This window comes from Rutidosis leptorrhynchoides, chromosome 7 (assembly GCF_046630445.1).
Source record: "Rutidosis leptorrhynchoides isolate AG116_Rl617_1_P2 chromosome 7, CSIRO_AGI_Rlap_v1, whole genome shotgun sequence".
NCBI classification, from domain to species: Eukaryota; Viridiplantae; Streptophyta; class Magnoliopsida; order Asterales; family Asteraceae; genus Rutidosis; species Rutidosis leptorrhynchoides.
This window is the reverse complement of record NC_092339.1, coordinates 10,478,492-10,500,497: the sequence shown is the minus strand read 5'-3', so window position 1 is coordinate 10,500,497 and position 22,006 is coordinate 10,478,492. Positions and strand designations below refer to the sequence as shown.

The window sequence follows — 22,006 nt, the reverse complement described above, 5'->3', positions numbered from 1 at the left end:
ACCCGAAGACCAAGAGAAAACTACATTCACGTGCCCTTATGGTACTTTTGCTTACAAACGCATGCCATTTGGACTTTGCAATGCCCCTGCAACCTTTCAAAGGTGCATGATGGCGATTTTTCACGACATGATAGAAGAATGCATGGAAGTTTTCATGGATGACTTTTCAGTCTTCGGTGATACATTTGAATCATGTCTAGTTAATCTTGAACGAATGCTTATTAGATGCGAACAATCAAATCTAGTACTTAATTGGGAGAAATGCCATTTCATGGTTAAAGAAGGCATCGTTCTTGGACATAAAATTTCAAAGGAAGGAATTGAAGTGGATAGAGCTAAAGTAGATGTAATTGCTAAACTTCCACATCCCATCAATGTTAGAGGAGTTAGGAGTTTTCTAGGGCATGCCGGTTTTTACCGACGTTTCATAAAATATTTTTCTAAAATTGCCACTCCTATGAATAAACTCCTAGAAAAGGATGCTCCATTCATCTTTTCAGATGAATGCATCAAATCTTTTAATATACTTAAAGAAAAACTCACTAATGCGCCGATCATGATAACTCCAAATTGGAATCTACCGTTTGAACTTATGTGCGATGCAAGTGATTTTGCAATGGGAGCCGTTTTAGGACAAAGGATTGAAAAATGATTTCAACCTATATATTATGCTAGTAAGACGTTACAAGGAGCACAAACAAATTACACAACTACTGAAAAAGAACTCCTTGCTATTATCTCTGCTTTTGACAAATTTCGTTCATATCTCGTTCTAGCTAAAACGGTGGTCTATACCGACCATTCTGCTCTTAGATACCTATTTTCGAAACAAGATGCCAAACCACGATTAATCCGTTGGATCTTACTCTTACAAGAGTTTGATATTGAAATCCGAGATAAAAAGGGAGCAGAAAATCTCGCCGCTGATCATCTTTCTCGTCTTGAAAATCCCGAATTAAAAGTTCTAAATGAATCAGCCATACAAGATAACTTTCCTGATGAATATCTATTGAAGATAGATTATAATGAAATTCCATGGTTTACAGACTATGCAAACTACTTAGTATGTGGATTCCTTGAAAAAGGTTTGTCGTACCAAAAACGAAAGAAATTCTTTAGTGATATAAAACACTATTTCTGGGAAGATCCACATTTGTTTAAAAGTTGTCCCGATGGAATAATACGCCGATGTGTATTCAGAAATGAAGCTAGTAAAATCTTAAACCATTGTCACACAGGACCAACAGGAGGGCATTATGGGCCTCAACTAACAGCAAGAAAAGTTTACGATGCTGGATTCTATTGGCCTACAATTTACAAAGACGCACACCTTCTTTGCAAATCCTGTGACGCATGTCAAAGGGCCGGAAAAATAAGTCAACGTGATGAAATGCCACAAAATGTCATTCAAGTATGTGAAGTATTTGACATTTGGGGTATTGACTTTATGGGTCCATTTCCAAAATCTCATAATAATCTATACATTCTCGTTGCCATTGATTATGTATCTAAATGGGCGGAAGCACAAGCTCTCCCAACTAACGATGCACGAGTTGTAGTCAACTTTTTAAAACGTCTTTTTGCAAGATTTGGAACACCGAAAGCTTTAATAAGTGATAGGGGAACTCATTTCTGTAATAATCAACTTGAGAAAGTTCTCAAAAGATATGGAGTAACTCATAAAATCTCCACCGCTTATCATCCACAAACAAGTGGACAAGTTGAAAATACCAACCGAGCTTTAAAACGTATTCTAGAGAAAACCGTAGGATCAAATCCGAAGGAATGGTCCATGAAATTGGAGGATGCACTCTGGGCTTTTAGAACAGCCTACAAAACTCTAATTGGAACCACACCTTTTAAACTCGTTTACGGAAAAGCATGTCATCTTCCAGTAGAAATTGAACACAAAGCATTTTGGGCTTTGAAGACATGTAATCTTGATTTACATGAAGCCGGACGTCTACGATTAAGTCAACTAAACGAATTAGAAGAATTAAGACATGAAGCATATGAAAATTCGTTAATCTATAAGGAAAGAACGAAGAAATGACATGATAAAAGAATCAGAAGTTCAAAAGAATTTAAAGAAGGAGACAGAGTTCTTCTTTTCAATTCACGATTCAAGCTATTTCCTGAAAAATTGAAATCAAGATGGTCTGGATCATTTATAGTCAAAAGAGTTTTCCCATACGGAACAATAGAATTAATAAATTCAAATGGGATTGAATTTAAAGTTAATGGTCACAGAGTTAAACATTACATACATGGTCCGATGGAAGTTGACAACGAAGTTAATCACAATTTCAACACCACATCTAACTAAGTGTGGGGAGGTTCGAATCTTTTTAGGGTAATATGTATTTCTGTTAGAGTTAGATTTTCTGTTTTCGTGTAGTTCTCGAAAATGGAACCCGAATGGTCTTTCCCTAGCAGACCCTAAAGAACTAGTCTTCTCCCCCCATTCTGAATTTTTTTTTTTTTAGATTTTTACGAAATGAAGACTTCCTGTGAACTAAACCATGGTCTAATGCTACACGCTTTGATCACTAAATGTAATAATGACACCCTTCCAAGTGAATTGGTATCATTAATCAGAGGTAAATTGGACGGAGTAAGAAAAGAATCGAGAAACGAAAATAATAAGTTACAATTTGGTAAAGGAAAATCAAAATCCGCAGCGAAAAGGAGAGCTCGACACCTTGAAAGATGTCACAAATGCGGAAAATGGTCACACGAAGGTAAATGTTCAAATAATCAAACCTATTCAAACACCGAATTTGTTACTTTATGCAGAGATGGACCGTTCATATGTTTAGAAGAAAAAACTTTGAATGCTCGAGGTTACGCCTATGTAGCTATGGAAAACCAATTAGTCCGACTATCTTATGAGTGGGCTAGAGCATATCACTAAGAAATCTATCTCACAGGTAAGTATGTACAGTTTTTATTTTTATTTTTATTTTTAACCTTTTGATAATAAACGCTAATTTGTTCGCTATAAAGTATTAAATTGGTATTCGATAAAATTAGGTCTTGCGACTGAAATTATTGATATCATACAAAAATTTATTACATCACTGCGAAATTTACCGTTTATTCTTAAGGTATAAATATCTTTAATCAATCAACCTAAAATATTTCAAAAATTCGTCATGAGTTAAACTAGGTTATGAAACCGAAATTACTTTACCGAAAAGAGGGGCGCATATATTTTGATAATATTTGATTGATTAAAGTGGGATAAAAGCCAAAAAGATTTTTAATTTTATTTTTACTTTGTTTTTAAAATTAATATATAAATATTAAATTGATATTTTAAACTTTTTAAAATCAATATATTTAAGTTTGTAAATATTTGGAAAATTAATATTTTTAATATAAGTTTGTATGTATAAAACCAAAAATATAATATAAGTTTAGTGTGAATTTTTAAATTTTATTAATATGAATTTTTAAAGTTATGCATTTTTAAATTTAAGTTTGGTGTGAATTTAAAAACAAAAATGTACTTTATTTTATTAAGTTAAAAATATGATTTTTAAAATTCGTCGTGAGTTGAAGACTAGGTCGTTGAACAGAAATTGCTCTACCCAAGGGAGGGACGAGAACTTTTATTATCATTATTTTTAATCTTATTGACTTAAAGTACGCCAAAAACATTAAAAAACCAAAAAAATCTTTGCTTTTAAAATAACGTTTTAAAATGACGAAATTTTAAAATTTTGTCGAGGGATGGACTAGGTCAACGTACCGAAACAACCTCATCCTAAATAAAAAAGGAAAACAAAATTTTAAATTACTCCATAAATTGTTTTATTATTAAAGGTTTTATATGTTAAAAAAAAAAAACAACCGCACTCGCGGTACTTTGTGGGTACCCACATCCGCACTCGCGGAGGGTGCAAACCCCATACTAGATAACTGGTCGACCAGACCAGTTTCAACACACCACACCCAATTTTTTTTATTTTTCTGCGAAAAAACCCACAAAACCACTCCAAAATTCGCGATTTTTCACCGATAAACATCAAATTTTTTGCTAAAATCATGTTGAGAAGGATGCTACCAAGAAGTTACTCAAGAAAATCGGTAATTTCTACATCTAAACACCATTTAATTCGGGTTATTAGTGTTCTTGAACAAAAATATACCTAATTTGATTTTGATGATTTCTAGTGTAATTGTGTTTAAATTGATCGTATATTATGTTTGTATAACCTAGATTGATGCTATTTAACATGATTAGAAGCCTTAAACTTCAATTTTTGAGTAATCTAGGGTTTGTGTTATTGAGCAAAATTGGGGCTTTTTGATATAAACGGGTTATGGCCGAATTTTGTTGTTAGTTTATACTAAATTGAGTAGTGTAACATGTTTAGGTTGCTAAATGATCAAAACTTTGATCCTAAACATGATTTTCAAAAATTAAAGTGGACTTTTTGAGTCAAGAATGCATGAACTCAATTTAATTAAAATGAATGCCAATTGGAACTTGTTTAATTGCTAGTAATGATTATTTTGACATGTTATTTGAGATAAAAGCTAAAGATCATTGTATACATTCTCATATATGTTCATTTGTAAAAGTGTAGAATTGTTAATATTATGAAAATGTGTATAAAGTTTAATATAGATTAAACATGTCATTGTAATTGTTTTGATTTATGATTTTGCTAACACTAATGCATATTTGGATGCACAAAAATTGTGTTTGATATGTTTTGCAGACTGAAAGGGGTGAATCTTCATCCGCATCTCAGGCTCACAATGCTACTCCTGAGAATGCAGCAGAACAGGAGATTAATGACCTATATAGACAAGAACTACCACATCGATACATTCCATATTCAAATATAGAATTGGCAGATTTACATCCTAATTTAAGGTTTGATCGACATTGGATAGATTATCCAAAATACCAGAGGAACTTGCACACCCTTCAGTCTAATGTTGTTGAAGTACCTAGAGTCATAGATTGGGAACCATTAGAAATAGTTGGATTAGCCGGTCCAATCAGAGAATTACTTACACAAAGGTATGGTAATTCTAATTTTACTGATTGGGAACTTTTGTTTAATATACGTAGACGTGTGTATAGAGAATGGTGTGTGGAGTTATTGTGTAGTATTGAAATAAATGATCGGGTATCTACCTTAACCGATCGTAGTTTTATTAGATTTTTATTAGGAGGAGTGATGGGCCATATGTCTCTACTAGACATGGCTCAGGCTTTGTGTATATATACGCCTAAGGAGTTGGCATCTACTGATTGTCAAGGGTTGATACTTAATGGTAGGAGAATTGATGAGAATTTTGATATGAATGGTGTATGGAGTAGAATGACTAGGCATACACGATTTCGTGGGGGGAATAACTCTTATACTGATATTGATAGAGCTGAGCTAAGAGTAATCCATAGGTTCTTAGCAAATTCGATTACACAGCGAGGTAAGAACAAAGAGAAAGTAAATGAGAATGATTTATTTTATCTCATGTGTATTCGAGACCCACAAAGCGCTGTGAGTATACCTTATTGTGTGGGTTATTACTTATCAGATATAGTTAAGAGTATAAGGCCTAATGGGATAATAGGAGGTGGTATCTTTGTTACCCTAATTGCTGAGTATTTCGGTGTCGATAGAAATCGGGGGGGATTAATAATTGCAGCACCGGAACCCCGTGATACAATTGGTTTAAAAGTATATCATGGTGCTAAGGTTTTAAAGAAAAAACATAACGCTGCAGCACCATATGAGGGCTCGCACCCACAGGTCGAAAGAGATCAGCAGCAAGGTAACGCGGGTGGGGGGAATGAGATGACAGAAATGCAACTTTTTATGGCTCATCATGAGTATGAAATGGCTAGACAATGAGCATTTCAAGATTGGCAGTATCATCAAAACCAAATCATGAGTCATCGTGCACACATAAATGCAATTTACATTGCGACTTCAATGCCCGTATTTCCTCCTTGGACTATACAGACCCGACCACCGTACCCTACATATAACCCAGCTCAAGCATTCTACAGTACATACGGCTATGAATGGGATCCATACTGGCACCAGCCTTATCAACCCTGGTTTCTTTTATTTTTATTTATTTGATAACTTGTAATTTTATACTTTTAATATTTCTTTTGATATTTTAATAGTTTTTATTTTCTAACTTTTATTATTAGATTTTTAATAATTTTTGAATGTGGAGTGATATACCCAACTTCAAAAATATGTGTATATATGTTTGTAGTTTTTCTAATGTACAAAACAGGGTAAAACAGCGCATTTTCAAAGACTGGCATTAAGTTCAGCAAAAGCTAGTACTTTTGACGACAAAATGAAAAACAAATGTGATGTAACAACAAGTCGGAATGAACAAATGATGTGCACCATTTATCATTCAGCAAACAAACGCCAATATGTTTGGAAACTTTGGTAAAATTTAATCATTTTTCTACGCTAATCACCCTCAATAATTTAAATTGTTACTGATTCCTTGCAAATGAGGGCATTGCAAGATCTTAAGTGTGGGAAGGGGTTAAATTCTTTCGGATTTTTAAAATTTTTTGACTTATACACTTGGTTACCATTAAAAATACTAGTAATGCAGTAGTTGTATTAGAATCTAGCGCTCTCTGAAAATAAAGAACAGCCCTAGTCTTATATACTGACTACCCAATTCTAGTAAAATTTTCAAAATTTTCAATTAAATGAACTCAAAATCATGTTTATACATATTTATGAACGATAAAACTAGGTGTTAACACCGAAATTATTGTTACCTCGGAAAGGACATAAATTGAGAAACAACCCAAAATGTTAGAATTCATTTAAAATGGAATAGAGGACAATAAAAAGGCAAAGAAAGGAAAATAAAAGTCAAGTGTGAGAAAATTTACCAAGTTCTTTAAAACATATATCACATATTTTGTACAAAGATACTTTTGTTTTGGACAAAATTAACCATTTTACCCGAAAAACTGTAATATATTTGAAAGAAAGATGGATCTACACGATGAATCAATTCCATCATTAAAAGGAAGTAAAGTCTTTCGAAAAAGACACGCGCTTCTTGATTTAGGTCAGGAAGTTGTCGTCCAGACCAGCTGTAGGTTGACGAAAAATCTAGAAAAGTCATCACTAAAATCAGCAGGAAATCCACGGACCTCAGCATCAAACAGGGTCGCCAAGTGGTCAGACTTATCCTAATCATGAGAGGATATGTCTTGTAAAATGGGGAGGACGCCGTGCAAATTAGCTTGATAAGACTAATGAATCAGATCCCCAGAAAAGGATAATCTCCTTAAAAGATCAAAAATCAGCTTTTAAGCCTGATATTACTCAATCCTAGAGATTGACCTTAAAGATTGAGAATTACAAACTCATGGAATTCGATGATATCTAAACTCGAGCTTGAACGAGAAAATATTTTGATCAAAATTACAAACCGATTTGTTTTCTGAAAACCCTATTTTTAATGCGTTCATTACCATTGAACGTAAAATCCTAGGAATTCACTTGGAATTCATTAGGTCACCTGAACCAAATCGGGTGTCAACCATAAGAATGGTGGTTGCATAGCATGGTCGAAGACAGGACCTTGTGCCAGACCAAAAAATTATAAGGGTGAGCTTTACTATTGCTCCTACCAAGGATAGTAATTGCATCCGACACGTTATAGACCATAATTAAAAGCATGTCAGGGGACATTGCCTTAACAGTTGCTGGTTCAACGCTTTCCTTTACAACCGGACGGTAGTTTACCGAAAGGTAATATACGGAGCAAGTATACTGGACTTGTTGCTTTCCCAATACAAGGTTAGCAAGTGGGTGACACAAAACCACAAGTTTTGAGCTAAAATTTTCAAATCTGAAACCCACCAAACCCACAAAAACAATTTGCAAACACCGGTGAAGGGTTATTCCGGAAAACTTATCTAGGGTAAAAGGTAGATTTAATTTTCAAAAGATCAAATGTTTTCATAAAGATCCAATTTCCTTAAGGATCTAAATTTTTATAGTCATGAGGGACTGTAAACCACATCGTTACTACCATTGTTTATACCGCCGTATAGAAATCACTGATGTACAAAGTGTGAAGAATAAAGAAGTGATTCTAGTATTTTTATTTCAAGACTATATTGCTTGAGGACAAGCAACGCTCAAGTGTGGGAATATTTGATAATGCTAAAAATGAACATATATTTCATAGCATTATCCCTCAAGAAAGACAAGCTTTTAGTTGCAACTGTTCTATTTACAAGTGATATTCGTTTAAATAATAAAAGGTGAAGACAAAAGACAGATTCGACGAATTGAAGATGCAAACAACCAAAAAGCTCAAAAGTACAAAGTACAATCAAAGTGGTTCAAATTATTGGTGAGAAACGTCTCAAAATTACAAGAATACAAGACGTGAAATGCAAAGTACAAGTTATTAAATTGTACGCAAGGACGTTCGAAAATCCGGAACCGGGACCAAAGTCAACTTTCAGTGCGCGACGCAACGGACCAAAAATTACAAGTCAACTATGCACAAGAATATAATATAATATATATATATAATTATATATATTATATATATATTATATATATATATATTAAAAAATACAGCAGCCCATGTTTAAATCAAGAGATGAGCTGTATTCCATACCTCCGCACTCGCAGTACTTTTATGAAGGAAACCTCAGCACTCGCGGAGGTCTACAGTGAAGTCAGGATCTATAAATTCAGCATTTTCGGACGTTTTATTTACACATATATTTATTTTATTTTCTTTTTCTTAAAAACCCCATATACCAAGTATCACTCCAATTAGTAATCTCAATTTGTAATTTTAATTTTAAGTTAGTGATAATAATAAGGTTGGGTTAGTCGAATGTTTTAAGGTCTTGTAAGTCGGAACTCTGTCCGTGTAACGCTACGCTATTTTTAACCACTGTAAGTTATGTTTATGTTATTTTCATTAATGTCTCGTAGCTAAGTTATTATTATGCTTATTTAAGCCGAAGTAATCATGATGTTGGGCTAAAAATATTAAAATTGGGTAATTGGGCTTTGTACCATAATTGGGGTTTGGACAAAAGAACGACACTTGTGGAAATTAGACTATGGGCTATTAATGGGCTTTATATTTGTTTAACTAAATGATAGTTTGTTAATTTTAATATAAAGATTTACAATTGGACATACCTATAAATAACCATATACACTCAATCGAACACGATGGGCGGGGTATTTATATGTACGAATAATCGTTCATTTAACCGGACACGGGAATGGATTAATAGTCACTAGAATTATTAAAACAGGGGCCAAATTATATACAAGGATACTTGGTGTAATTGTTAACAAAGTATTAAAACCTTGAGTTACACGCAGTTGATATCCTGGTGTAATTATTAAACAAAGTATTAAAACCTTGTTACAGTTTAAGTCCCCAATTAGTTAGAATATTTGACTTCGAATATAAGGATAATTTGACGAGGACACTCGCACTTTATATTTATGACTGATGGACTGTTATGGACAAAAACCAGACGGACATATTAAATAATCCAGGACAAAGGACAATTAACTCATGGGAATAAACTAAAATCAACACGTCAAACATCATGATTACAGAAGTTTAAATAAGCATAATTTCTTTTATTTCATATTTAATTGAACTTTTAATTATCGCACTTTTATTGTCATTTTATTTAATTGCACTTTTAATTATCGTTCTTTTTAATTATCGCAATTTTATTTTATCGCATTTTTATTTATCGCAATTTCATTATTGTTTTTTACTTTACGCTTTAAATTAAGTTATATTTATTTTTAATATTTTACATTAGGTTTTAACTGCGACTAAAGTTTTAAAATTGCTAAACCGGTCATTAAACGGTAAAAACCTCCTTTTATAATAATAATATTACTTATATATATTTTTGTATTTTTACAAATATAGTTTAAAAAAGAAAACTAATATAGCGTTAAGCTTGTTTAATTTTTCCTGTGGAACGAACTGGACATACTAAAAACTACACTACTGTACGATTAGGTACACTGCCTATAAGTGTTGTAGCAAGGTTTAGGTATATCCACTAAATAAATAAATAAATAACTTGTGTAAAATTGTAGCATATTTAATAGTATTTCGTAGCAAAAATATAACTATTTCATATACCCCTCGCAGAACATCAACCCATCTATATATATATTTCGGAACAACTATAGACACTCTATATGCAGTAATGCTGGAGTTAGCTATACAGGGTTGAGGTTGATTCCAAAATACTATATATACTTTGAGTTGTGATCTAGCCTGAGACTTGTATATACTGGGTCGTGGATTGATTCGAGATATTATATATTGATTTATTTATGTACATCTAACTGTGGACAATTAGTTGTAGGTTACTAACGAGGACTGCTGACTTAACAAACTCAAATAATTAAAACGTAATAAAAATGTTGTAAATATATTTTGATCATACTTTGATATATATGTACATATTTGTTATAGGTTCGTGAATCAACCCGTGGCCAAGTCTTACTTCCCGACGAAGTAAAAATTTGTGAAAGTGAGTTATAGTCCCAATTTTAAAAATCTAATGTTTTTGGGATGAGAATACATGCAATTTTATAAATGTTTTACAATATAGACACAAGTACGTGAAACTACTTTCTATGGTTGAATGATCGAAGCCGAATATGCCCCTTTTGCTTGGTAACCTAAGAATTAGTAAACCAGTCTACTAATTGACGCGAATCCTAAAGATAGATCTATTGGGCCCAACAAACCCCATCCGTTGTAGCGGATGCTTTAGTACTTCGAGTTTTTATATCATGTCCGATGGATGTCCCGGAATGATGGGGATATTCTTATATGCATCTTATTAATGTCGGTTACTAGGTGTTCACCATATGAATGATTTTTATCTCTATGTATGGGATGATGTTTATGAAAAATGAAAATATGAAATCTTGTGGTCTATTATTACAATTGATAAATATATAGGTTAAACCTATAACTCACCAACATTTTTGTTGACGTTTTAAGCATGTTTATTCTCAGGTAATTGTTAAGAGCTTCTGCTGTTGCATACTAAATTAAGGACAAGATTTGGAGTCCATGCTTGTATAATATTGTTTGAAAACTGCATTCGAAGACATATATTGTTGTGTAATATTATTGTAAACCATTATGTAATGGTCGTGTGAAAACGTATATTTTTTATTATCATTTTTAAACCTTTATCGAGAAAATAAAGGTTATGGTTTATTTTAAACTCGAATGCAGTCGTTGAAAAACGTCCCATATAGAGGTCAAAACCTCGCAACGAAATCAATTAATATGGAACGTTTATAATTAATATGAACGGAACATTTCAATTTGTGTCCAAGATTTGGTGGAACACACCTTTCCAACAAAATTTTCCAACAGAATGTTTATTTGAACTAGTGTTTATGCTAGTGTTTATTTGAATGTTTATGCTATTTTTAAATGCTTATTATCAATGTATGCTTAGGTTAAATGAATTTGGTTAAATGCATGATGTTTAAAAATCAGTAATCAGGTTAAAAACTGGAATCAAGGATGATTTTTTTTTTTTAAAGGCAGGTCAAAATAGTCAACAAGGGTCAAAATTGTGGCTTTATATTCAACATGGGTCAAAATAGTAATCAGGTTAAAAACATTCATCAGGATGAATCTGTTTTTTTTAAGGCATGTTAAAACAGTCAACAAGGGTCACTTTTGAGTCTAGTGGGTCAAAACAGTCAACATGGGTCAAAATTGTGGCTTTAGAGTAAACATGGGTCAAAACAGTCAACATGGGTCAAAGTTGTGGCTTTAGAGTAATCATGGGTTAAAACAGTCAACTTTTGAGTTTTTTGGTTTAAAAATCAATAAGGGTCATAATGGGTCATAACAGTCAATAAGGGTGTCAAAATAAAACATCAAAGATTAAATCAACAGCTTAAAATGGCTCATTCAGAGGTGATAGAGTGAAAATGCCCCCTCTTAAATTGATCTATCCCACAAAAACTGCAACAATTACTTTCCAGCATCATTTCCATCTTTTTTGGGTAATGGGTTTTATCCGGTGAATATTTTTTATAAAAAAAAATAAAAAATACAAAGGAGAACAACTACCGAAAGCGCGCCTTACGGCCTCACAAACAACCACAAAACAAGCTAGACCTAAAAACACCAAGGACTAGCAAACACAAGGACACCTACCTACACACCTAGATAATGACTCAACAACTACAACCATCCTTTTTTCATGCCAAACGTAATTGTTGCCTTAATAACATCTTTACCCACCATGAATTCAGCCGTTTCCTCTTTATCAGACTCAACATCACTCGGTTCATCAATTAGTTTATACGCATCCTGATTCAGAGCTCCAAATGAATTTTGAGTATTCACTTGAGATCCCTTACTTGTTCCAATATCCGAACCTCTTTTATCACCCTTTGCAACCTTCAGCAATCCATCATTCTTATCACTTTGGGTCACACTCTTCTTTGGCCTATAGACCAATTTTTGCTTTGGTTTTCCCACACCAAACCCTGCCTTTTGTTTGTTGTTATCCTTAGAAACACCCTTCGTTGCTTTCTTGCCAACTGTTTCAAAACCATCTTCTTCCTTAGACTGATTTGCTTCAGAATTAGTAACAACTTTCGGACACTGATAATCTATGTGCCCAAATATAGCACAACACGCACATCGGGGAGGCTTCCATTCATATTCCACTTTTAGATTACATACGGATTTACTCTTCCCATTGATACTAGTGATTGCCAATTTGATATTCTCTTTTAACTCCTTATTTGACGAAACTTCAATCAATGCTCGAGAAAAATTAGGCCTCCCCCATGACTCTAAACACATAGTACTCGTATATGAATCCAATCTCATAGGAGTACCAATATTTGATGCTATGACGCTCAACCCGATCTCAGTAAATCCTGCAATAGGGATATCATGTATCTTCACCCAAATCGGGACACGAGTTAAATCCTCCTTTGTTAATGGAACATCTGGAGACCATGAGTTAAGAATTATAGGAGTTGAGCGAATAATCCATGGGCCCAATTCTAGCACTCCTTGCAAACCTGTTTCTGATTGATAGTTTGAGCAGAGTGTATATAATACTATTAATTTTTAGAAGGAAATACTATTAAATACGATACAATTTTACACAAGATATTTATTTATTTAGAGAATGGATATACTTAAACCTTGCTACAACACTTATAGGCAGTGTACCTAATCGTACAGTAGTGTAGTTTTTAGTAAGTCCGGTTCGTTCCACAGGGAGCTCTTTAAACAAAGCTCAACGCTATATTAGTTTACTTTTATAAAAATACAAACATATATATAAGTAATATTATTATTATAAAGGGGGATTTTTACCGTTTAATGACCGGTTTGTCGATTTTAAAACTTTAGTCGCAGTTAGAACCAAATGTAAAATAATATAAATACAAGACTTAAATTTAAGCGTAAAGTAAATAACGATAATGAAATTGCGAATAATAAAAGTGCGATAAAATAAACTTGCGATAATTAAAAAGTACGATAATTAAAAGTGCAATTAAATAAAATAACAATAAAAATGCGATAATTAGAAGTGCAATTAAATATAAAATAAAGGAAATTAAATATGAAATAAAAGAATTATGCTTATTTAAACTTCCGTAATCATGATGTTTGACGTGTTGATTTTAGTTTTATGCCTATGGGTTAATTGTCCTTTGTCCTGGATTATTTAATATGTCCGTCTGGTTTTTGTCCATAACAGTCCATCAGTAATAAATATAAAGTGCGAGTGTCCTCGTCAAATTATCCTTATACCCGAAGTTAAATATTCCAACTAATTGGGGACTTAAACTGTAACAAGATTTTAATTCTTTGTTTAATAATTACACCAGGATGTCGACTGAGTGTAACCCAAGGTTTTAATATTTTGTTATCAATTATACCAAGTGTCCTTGTACATAATTTCACCCCTGTTTCAACAAGTCTATTAACTATTAATCCAGTTCCGTGTCCGGTAAAATGAATAATTGTTGGTATTTATAGATATCCCGCCCACCGTACCCAGTCAAGCGTATGTGGTTATATATAAATACGTCGAATTATAAGTTTGTATATTAAATTAACAAGGTATTGTTTAGTTAATATAAAACCCATTAATAACCCATAGTCTAATTTCCACAAGTGTCGTTCTTTTATCCAAACCCAAATTATGGTACAAAGCCCAATTACCCAATTTTAGTAATTAGCCCAACATCATGATTACTTCGGATTAAATAAGCATAATAATAACTTAGCTACGAGACATTAATATAAAAAGGTTGAACATAACTTACAATGATTAAAAATAGCGTAGCGTTACACGGACAGAATTTCGACTTACTCCCTTACAACATTCGCTAACATACCCTTATTATTAGGATTAAAATTAAAATTAAAATTAAAATATAAATTATATATATATTTTACGTATATAGATAGAGAGAATGATATATGATGATGATAAAATGCTCAGAATTCGGTTGCTTTTATAGGGACTTTCAAAACTTGGGGCTCCGCGACTCGCGGCATTTTTGGCCTTCAAACTCCGCGAGTCGTGGAGATTGAAATTACAGCTCAGTCCCTTTTGGAGTCTTTCTTGCCGACGGTTTTAAATATAAATATAATATATTAAATAATTATAAGAATTATTTAAATATTATATTATATTTATGTGCATAGTTGACTTGTAATTTTTAGTCCGTTGCGTCGAGCGTTGAGAGTTGACTCTGGTCCCGGTTCCGGATTTTCGAACGTCCTTGCGTACAATTTAATATCTTGTACTTTGCATTTTGAATCTTGTACTCTTGTAATTTCGAGACGTTTCTTATCAATAATTGGAACCTCTTTGATTGTCTTTTGTACTTTTGAGCTTTTTGGTCGTTTGCGTCTTCAATTCGTCGAATCTGTCTTTTGTCTTCACCTTTTATTATTTAAACGAATATCACTTGTAAATAGAACAATTGCAACTAAAAGCTTGTCTTTCTTGAGGAATAATGCTATGAAATATATGTTCGTTTTTAGCATTATCAAATATTCCCACACTTGAGCGTTGCTTGTCCTCAAGCAATATCGTCTTGAAATACTAGAATCACTTCTTTATTCTTCACACTTTGTACATCAGTGATTTCTATACGGTGGTATAAACAATGGTAGTAACGATATGGTTTACAGTCCCACATGACTATAAAAATTTAGATCCATTAAGGAAATTGGATCTTTATGAAAACATTTGATCTTTTGAAAATTAAATCTAGTTTTTACCCTAGATAAGTTTTCCGGAATAACCCTTTACCGGTGTTTGCAAAATATTTTTGTGGGTTTGGTGGGTTTCAGATTTGAAAATTTTAGCTCAAAACTTGCGGTTTTGTGTCACCCACTTGCTAACCTTGTATTTGGGAAGCAACACGTCCAGTTTACTTGTTCCGTATATTACCTTTCGGTAAACTACCATCCGGTTGTAAAGGAAAGCGTTGAACAAGCAACTGTTAAGGCAATGTCCCCTGACATGCTTTTAATTATGGTCTATAACGTGTCGGACGCAATTACTATCCTTTGTAGGAGCAATAGTAAAGCTCACCCTCATAATTTTTCGGTCTGGCACAAGGTCCTGTCTTTGACCACTATGCAACCACCGTTCTTACGGTTGACACCCGATTTGGTTCAGGTGACCTAATGAATTCCAGGTGAATTCCTAGGATTTTACGTTCAATGGTAATGAACGCATTGAAAATAGGGTTTTCAGAAAACAAATCGGTTTATAATTTGATCAAAATATTTTCTCGTTCAAACTCGAGTTTAGATATCATTGAATTCCATGAGTTTGTAATTCTCAATCTTTAAGGTCAATCTCTAGGATTGAGTAATATCAGGCTTAAAAGCTGATTTTTAATCTTTAAGGAGATTATCCTTTCTGGGGATCTGATTCATTAGTCTTATCCAGCTAATTTGCATGGTGCCCCCCATTGTACGAGATAAATCCTTCTCATGGTTAGGATAAATCTGACCACTTGGTGACCCTGTTTAATGCTGAGGTCCGTAGATTTCCTGCTGATTTTAGTGATGACTTTTCTAGATTTTTCATCAACCTACAGCTGGTCTGGACGACAACTTCATGACCTAAATCAAGAAGCGCGTGTCTTTTTCGGAAGACTTTACTTCCTTTTAATGATGGAATTGATTCATCGTGTAGATCCATCTCTTCTTTTCTTTCATCGGGTAAAACAGTTTAGTTTAGTCCAAAGCAAAAGTATTTTTAGTTATTTGTTACAGATATATGTGACATATGTTTAAGATAACTTGGTAAATTTTCCCACACTTGGCTTTTATTTTCCTTTTTATCGTCCTCTATTCCATTTTAAATGAATTTTAACATTTTGGTTTGTTTCTCAATTTATGTCCTTTCCGAGGTTACAATAATTTCGGTGTTAAAACCTAGTTTTATCGTTCATAAATATGTATAAACATGATTTTGAGTTCATTTAATTGAAAATTTTGAAAAATTTTACTAGAATTGGGTAGTCAGTATATAAGACTAGGGCTGTTCTTTATTATCAGAGAGCACTAGATTCTAATGCAACTACTGCTTTACTAGTATTTTTAATGGTATCCAAGTGTATAAAGTAAAAATTTTAAATCCGAAAGAATTTAACCCCTTCCCACACTTAAGATCTTGCAATGCCCTCATTTGCAAGAAATCAGTAACAATTTAAATTATTGAGGGTGATTTGTGTGAAATTGATTAAATTTTACCAAAGTTTCCAAACATATTGGCGTTTGTTTGCTGAATGATAAATGGTGCACATCATTTGATCATTCCGTCTTGTTGTTATTTCACATATATTTTGCATCTTGTCGTCAAAATTAGTTGCTTTTGCTGAACTTAATGCCAGTCTTTGAAAATGCGTTGTTTTACCCTGTTGTGTACATAAGATAAACTGCAAACATATATACATATTTTTGAAGTTTGGTATATTCCCCCACATTCAAAAATTATTAAAATCTAAGAATAAAAGTTAGACAATTATAAAAACTATTACAATATTAACAAAAGTATTAAACGTATCAATCATTACAAATTACAAAATAAAAAAAAATAAGTAGACTAGGGATGATATTGATACCAATAGGGGTTCCAGGCATAACCATAGGTGCTATAAAATGCTTCGGCAGGGTTATACGTAGGATACGGTGGCTGCATCTCTATAGACCAGGGAGGAAAGATGGGTTTCGGTGTAGGAATATAGTTTCTACCTATATGTTGGCAATGAGCTATGATTTGGTTCTGATGAACTTGCCAATCTTCAAATGCTCTCTGTCTAGCATTTTCGTACTCCTAAGAAGCTATAAACTTTTGCATTTCTTGCATCTCATTTCCCCCTCCTACATTACCTTGCTGTTGGTTTCTCTCAACCTGTGGATGTCTACCATGGTATTGTACTGCGGCATTATTTCGCCTCTTCAAAACTTTCGCACCATGGTATACATTTAAACCTATAGTATCGCGGGGTTCTGGTTCTTCTACTAATAATCCCCCCCGACTTATATCCACACCGAGATATTCACCAATCAAAGTAATAAAAATACCACCTCCTATTATGCTATGTGGTCTCATCCCCCTAACCATAGCTGATAAATAATAACCCACACAATATGGTATACTTACAGCACTTTGTGGGTCTCGAATACACATATGGTAAAACAAATCCTGTTCATTTACCTTTTCCTTGTTCTTACCCCTTTGTTTAATCGAATTAGCTAAAAACCTATGAATTACTCTTAATTCAGCTCTATCTATATCCAAATAAGAGTAATTTCCCCCTTTGAAACGGTGATGGCTTGTCATTTGACTCCACACACCGTGTGTATCAAAATTTTCATCTATCTTTCTACCATTTAGTATCAACCCTCTACAATCGGCAGATGCTAACTCCTCAGGCGTATATATACGTAAAGCCTGAGCCATGTCTAGTAAAGACATGTGGCGCATCGAACCGCCTAACAAAAATCTAATAAAAGAACGATCGGTTAAACTAGCTACCCGATCATTCAACTCTATACTACACAACAATTCTTCACACCATACTTTATATACAGGTCTACGCATGGTGAATAAACGTACCCAGTCATTAAAAGTAGAATTACCATACCTCTGTACAAGTAATTCCCTAATTGGCTCGGCCAATTCTACAGCTTCTAAGGGTCCCCATTCTATGACCCTCGGTACCTCAACAACCTTAGAATGAAGAGTATGCAAACCCCTTTGGTATTTTGGATAATCTATCCAAAGTCTGTCAAATCTCAGGTTCGGGTGCAACTCTTCCAAGTGCATATCAGAAAAGGTCATGACTGGATGAGGTATATCCTGCTTGTAGTAGTTATACACCTCCTGTTGTTCCGCATTCTCAGCAGGAGCATTGCGGGCTTGGGATGAAGATTCACCCCTTTCAGTCTGCAAAACACATCAAACACAATTTTTGTGCATCCAAATATGCATTAGTGTCAGCAAAATCATCAATCAAAATAATTACAATGACATGATCAATTTATATCAAACTTAAGCTCATTTTCATATTTTCATCAAATCTACACTTTTTCAAATAAGCATATACGAAAATGTTCGTCAAGTTCATAAGCATTCAACTCAAATAACATGTCAAAATAATCATTACTAGCAATTAAACAAGTTTCAAATGGCATTATCTCTCAAAAATCAAGTTCATGAATTTTAGACTTGAAAAAGTCCACTTTAATTCTCAAAATCATGTTTAGGCTCAAAGTTTGGATCATTTAACTACCTAGACATGTTACACTACTTAATTTAGCAACAATTCATGACAAAAATCGGCCATAACCTGTTTATATCAAAAAGCCCCAAATTTGCTCAAGAACACAAACCCTAGATTACTCTAAATTTGAAGTTTAAGGCTTCTAATCATGTTAAATAGCATCAATCTAGGTTATACAAGCATAATACATAAACAATTTAAGCATAATTACACTAAAAAGCATCAAAATCAAATTGGGGGAAAAATTGCTCAAGAACACCAAATTTCGGATTAAATGGTGTTTAGTGTAAAAATTTACCGTTTTTCTTGAGTAATTCCTTGATAGCATCCTTCTCAACATGATTTTAGTAAAAAATTTGGTGATTAACGGTCAAAAATTGTGATTTTGGGGTGTATTTTTCGTGTATTTTCGGGGTTTTTTCGCTGTGTTCTTCGCAGTGTGTTTTTGTGGGGAGTGAATTGATCTGTTTTTACGTTTTATTTTTTTTTCTGGGTTTTGGTCCCTCCGCGAGTCGCGGAGTTTTTTTTTTTTTTTTTTAAAATATATCTTATACTAATTAAAACAATTAAGTAATTAATTTTAAAATTTTGTTTCCCTTGTTATTTAGGACGAGGTCGTTTCGGATCGATGTCCTAGTCCGTCCTTCGACAAAATTTTAAAATTTGTCTTTTTGTAGCGATTGTTTTAAAAGCTAAGATTTTTGGGTTTTTTTAATGTTTTTGGTATACTTTAATTCAATAAGATTAAAAATAATGATAATAAAAGTTCTCGTCCCTCCCTCGGGTAAAGCAATTTCAGTTCAAAGACCTAGTCTTCAACTTACGACGAATTTTAAAAATCATATTTTTAACTTAATGAGATAAAGTAAATTTTTGTTTTTAAATTCACACAATTTAAATATAAAATTCAAAATTAATATTAAAAATTCACACCAAACTTAAAAGTTGAAATGCATAAAATTAAAAATTTATATTTTAAAAATTAAAAATTCACACCAAACTTAATTTAAAAATTCATATTTATAAATTCACACCAAACTTATATTAATTTTTTAAATATTTACAATTTTAAATATATTGTTTTTACAAAGTTTACAATATTAATTTAAGATTTATATATTAATTTTAAAAACATGGTAAAAATAAAATTAAAAATCTTTTTTTGCTTTTTATCCCACTTTAATCAATCAAATATTATCAAAAATATGCGCCCCTCTTTTCGGTAAAGTAATTTCGGTTCCAAAACCTAATTTAACTCATGACGAATTTTTGAAATATTTTGGGTTGGTTGATTAAAGATATTTATACCTTAAGAATAAACGTTAAATTTCGCAGTGATGTAATAAATTTTTGAATGATATCAATAATTTCGGTTGCCAAACCTAATTTTATTCAATACCAATTTAATACTTTATAGCGAACAAATTAGCATTTATTATCAAAAGGTTAAAAATAAAAATAAAATAAAATAAAAACTGTACAGACTTACCTGTGAAATAGATTTCTTAGTTATATGATCTATCCCATTCATAAGATAGTCGGTTTAATTGGTTTTCCATGGCTACATAGGCGTAACCTCGAGCATTCAGTGTCTTTTCTTCTAAACATATGAACGGTCCGTCTCTGCATAAAGTAACAAATTCGGTGTTTGAATAGGTTTGATTATTTGAACATTTACCTCCATGTGACCATTTTCCGCATTTGTGACATCTTTCTAGGTGTCGTGCTCTTCTTTTCACTGCGGATTTTGATTTTCCTTTACCAAATTGTAACTTATTATCTTCGCATCTGGATTCTTTTCTAACTCCGTCCATTCTTTCTCTGATTACTGATACTAATTCACTCGGAAGTATGTCATTATTACGTTTAGTGATCAAAGCGTGTAGCATTAGACCATGGTTTAGTTCACAGGCAGTCTTCATTTTGTAAAAACCTAAAAAAAAATAAAAATTCAGAATGGGGGGAGAAGACTAGTTCTTTAGGGTCTGCTAGGGAAAGACCATTCGGGTTCCATTTTCGAGAACTACACGAAAACAGATAATCTAACTCTAACAGAAATACATATTATCCTTTAAAGACTTGATTCTCCCCACACTTAGTTAGCTGTGGTGTCGAAATTGTGATTAACTTCGTTGTCAACTTCCATCGGACCATGTATGTAATGTTTAACTCTGTGACCATTAACTTTAAATTCAATCCCTTTTGAATTTATTAATTCTATCGTTCCGTATGGAAAAACTCTTTTGACTATGAATGGTCCAGACCATCTTGATTTCGATTTTCCAGGAAATAGCTTGAATCGTGAATTGAAAAGAAGAACTCTGTCTCCTTCTTTAAATTCTTTTGAACTTCTGATTCTTTTATCATGCCATTTCTTCGTTCTTTCCTTATAGATTAACGAATTTTCGTATGCTTCATGTCTTAATTCTTCTAATTCGTTTAGTTGACTTAATCGTAGACGTCCAGCTTCATGTAAATCAAGATTACATGTCTTCAAAGCCCAAAATGCTTTGTGTTCAATTTCTACTGGAAGATGACATGCTTTTCCATAAACAAGTCTAAAAGGTGTGGTTCCAATTGGAGTTTTGTAGGCTGTTCTAAAAGCCCAGAGTGCATCCTCCAATTTAATGGACCATTCCTTCGGATTTGATCCTACGGTTTTCTCTAGAATACGTTTTAAAGCTCGGTTGGTATTTTCAACTTGTCCACTTGTTTGTGGATGATATGCGGTGGAGATTTTATGAGTTACTCCATATCTTTTAAGAACTTTCTCAAGTTGATTATTACAGAAATGAGTACCCCGATCACTTATTAAAGATTTCGGTGTTCCAAATCTTGCAAAAAGACGTTTTAAAAAGTTGACTACAACTCGTGCATCGTTAGTTGGGAGAGCTTGTGCTTCCGCCCATTTAGATACATAATCAATGGCTACGAGTATATATAGATTATTATGAGATTTTGGAAATGGACCCATAAAGTCAATACCCCAAATGTCAAATACTTCACATACTTGGATGACATTTTGTGGCATTTCATCACGTTGACTTATTTTTCCGGCCCTTTGACATGCATCACAGGATTTGCAAAGAAGGTGTGCGTCTTTGTAAATTGTAGGCCAATAGAATCCAGCATCATAAACTTTT

The 22,006-nt window shown here is 33.1% G+C and overlaps 1 pseudogene; it reads right to left on the bottom strand.

The window, feature by feature from the left end:
- LOC139858931 (uncharacterized) overlaps window positions 1-22,006 on the bottom strand; it is a 313,467-nt pseudogene that overhangs the window by 32,901 nt on the left and 258,560 nt on the right.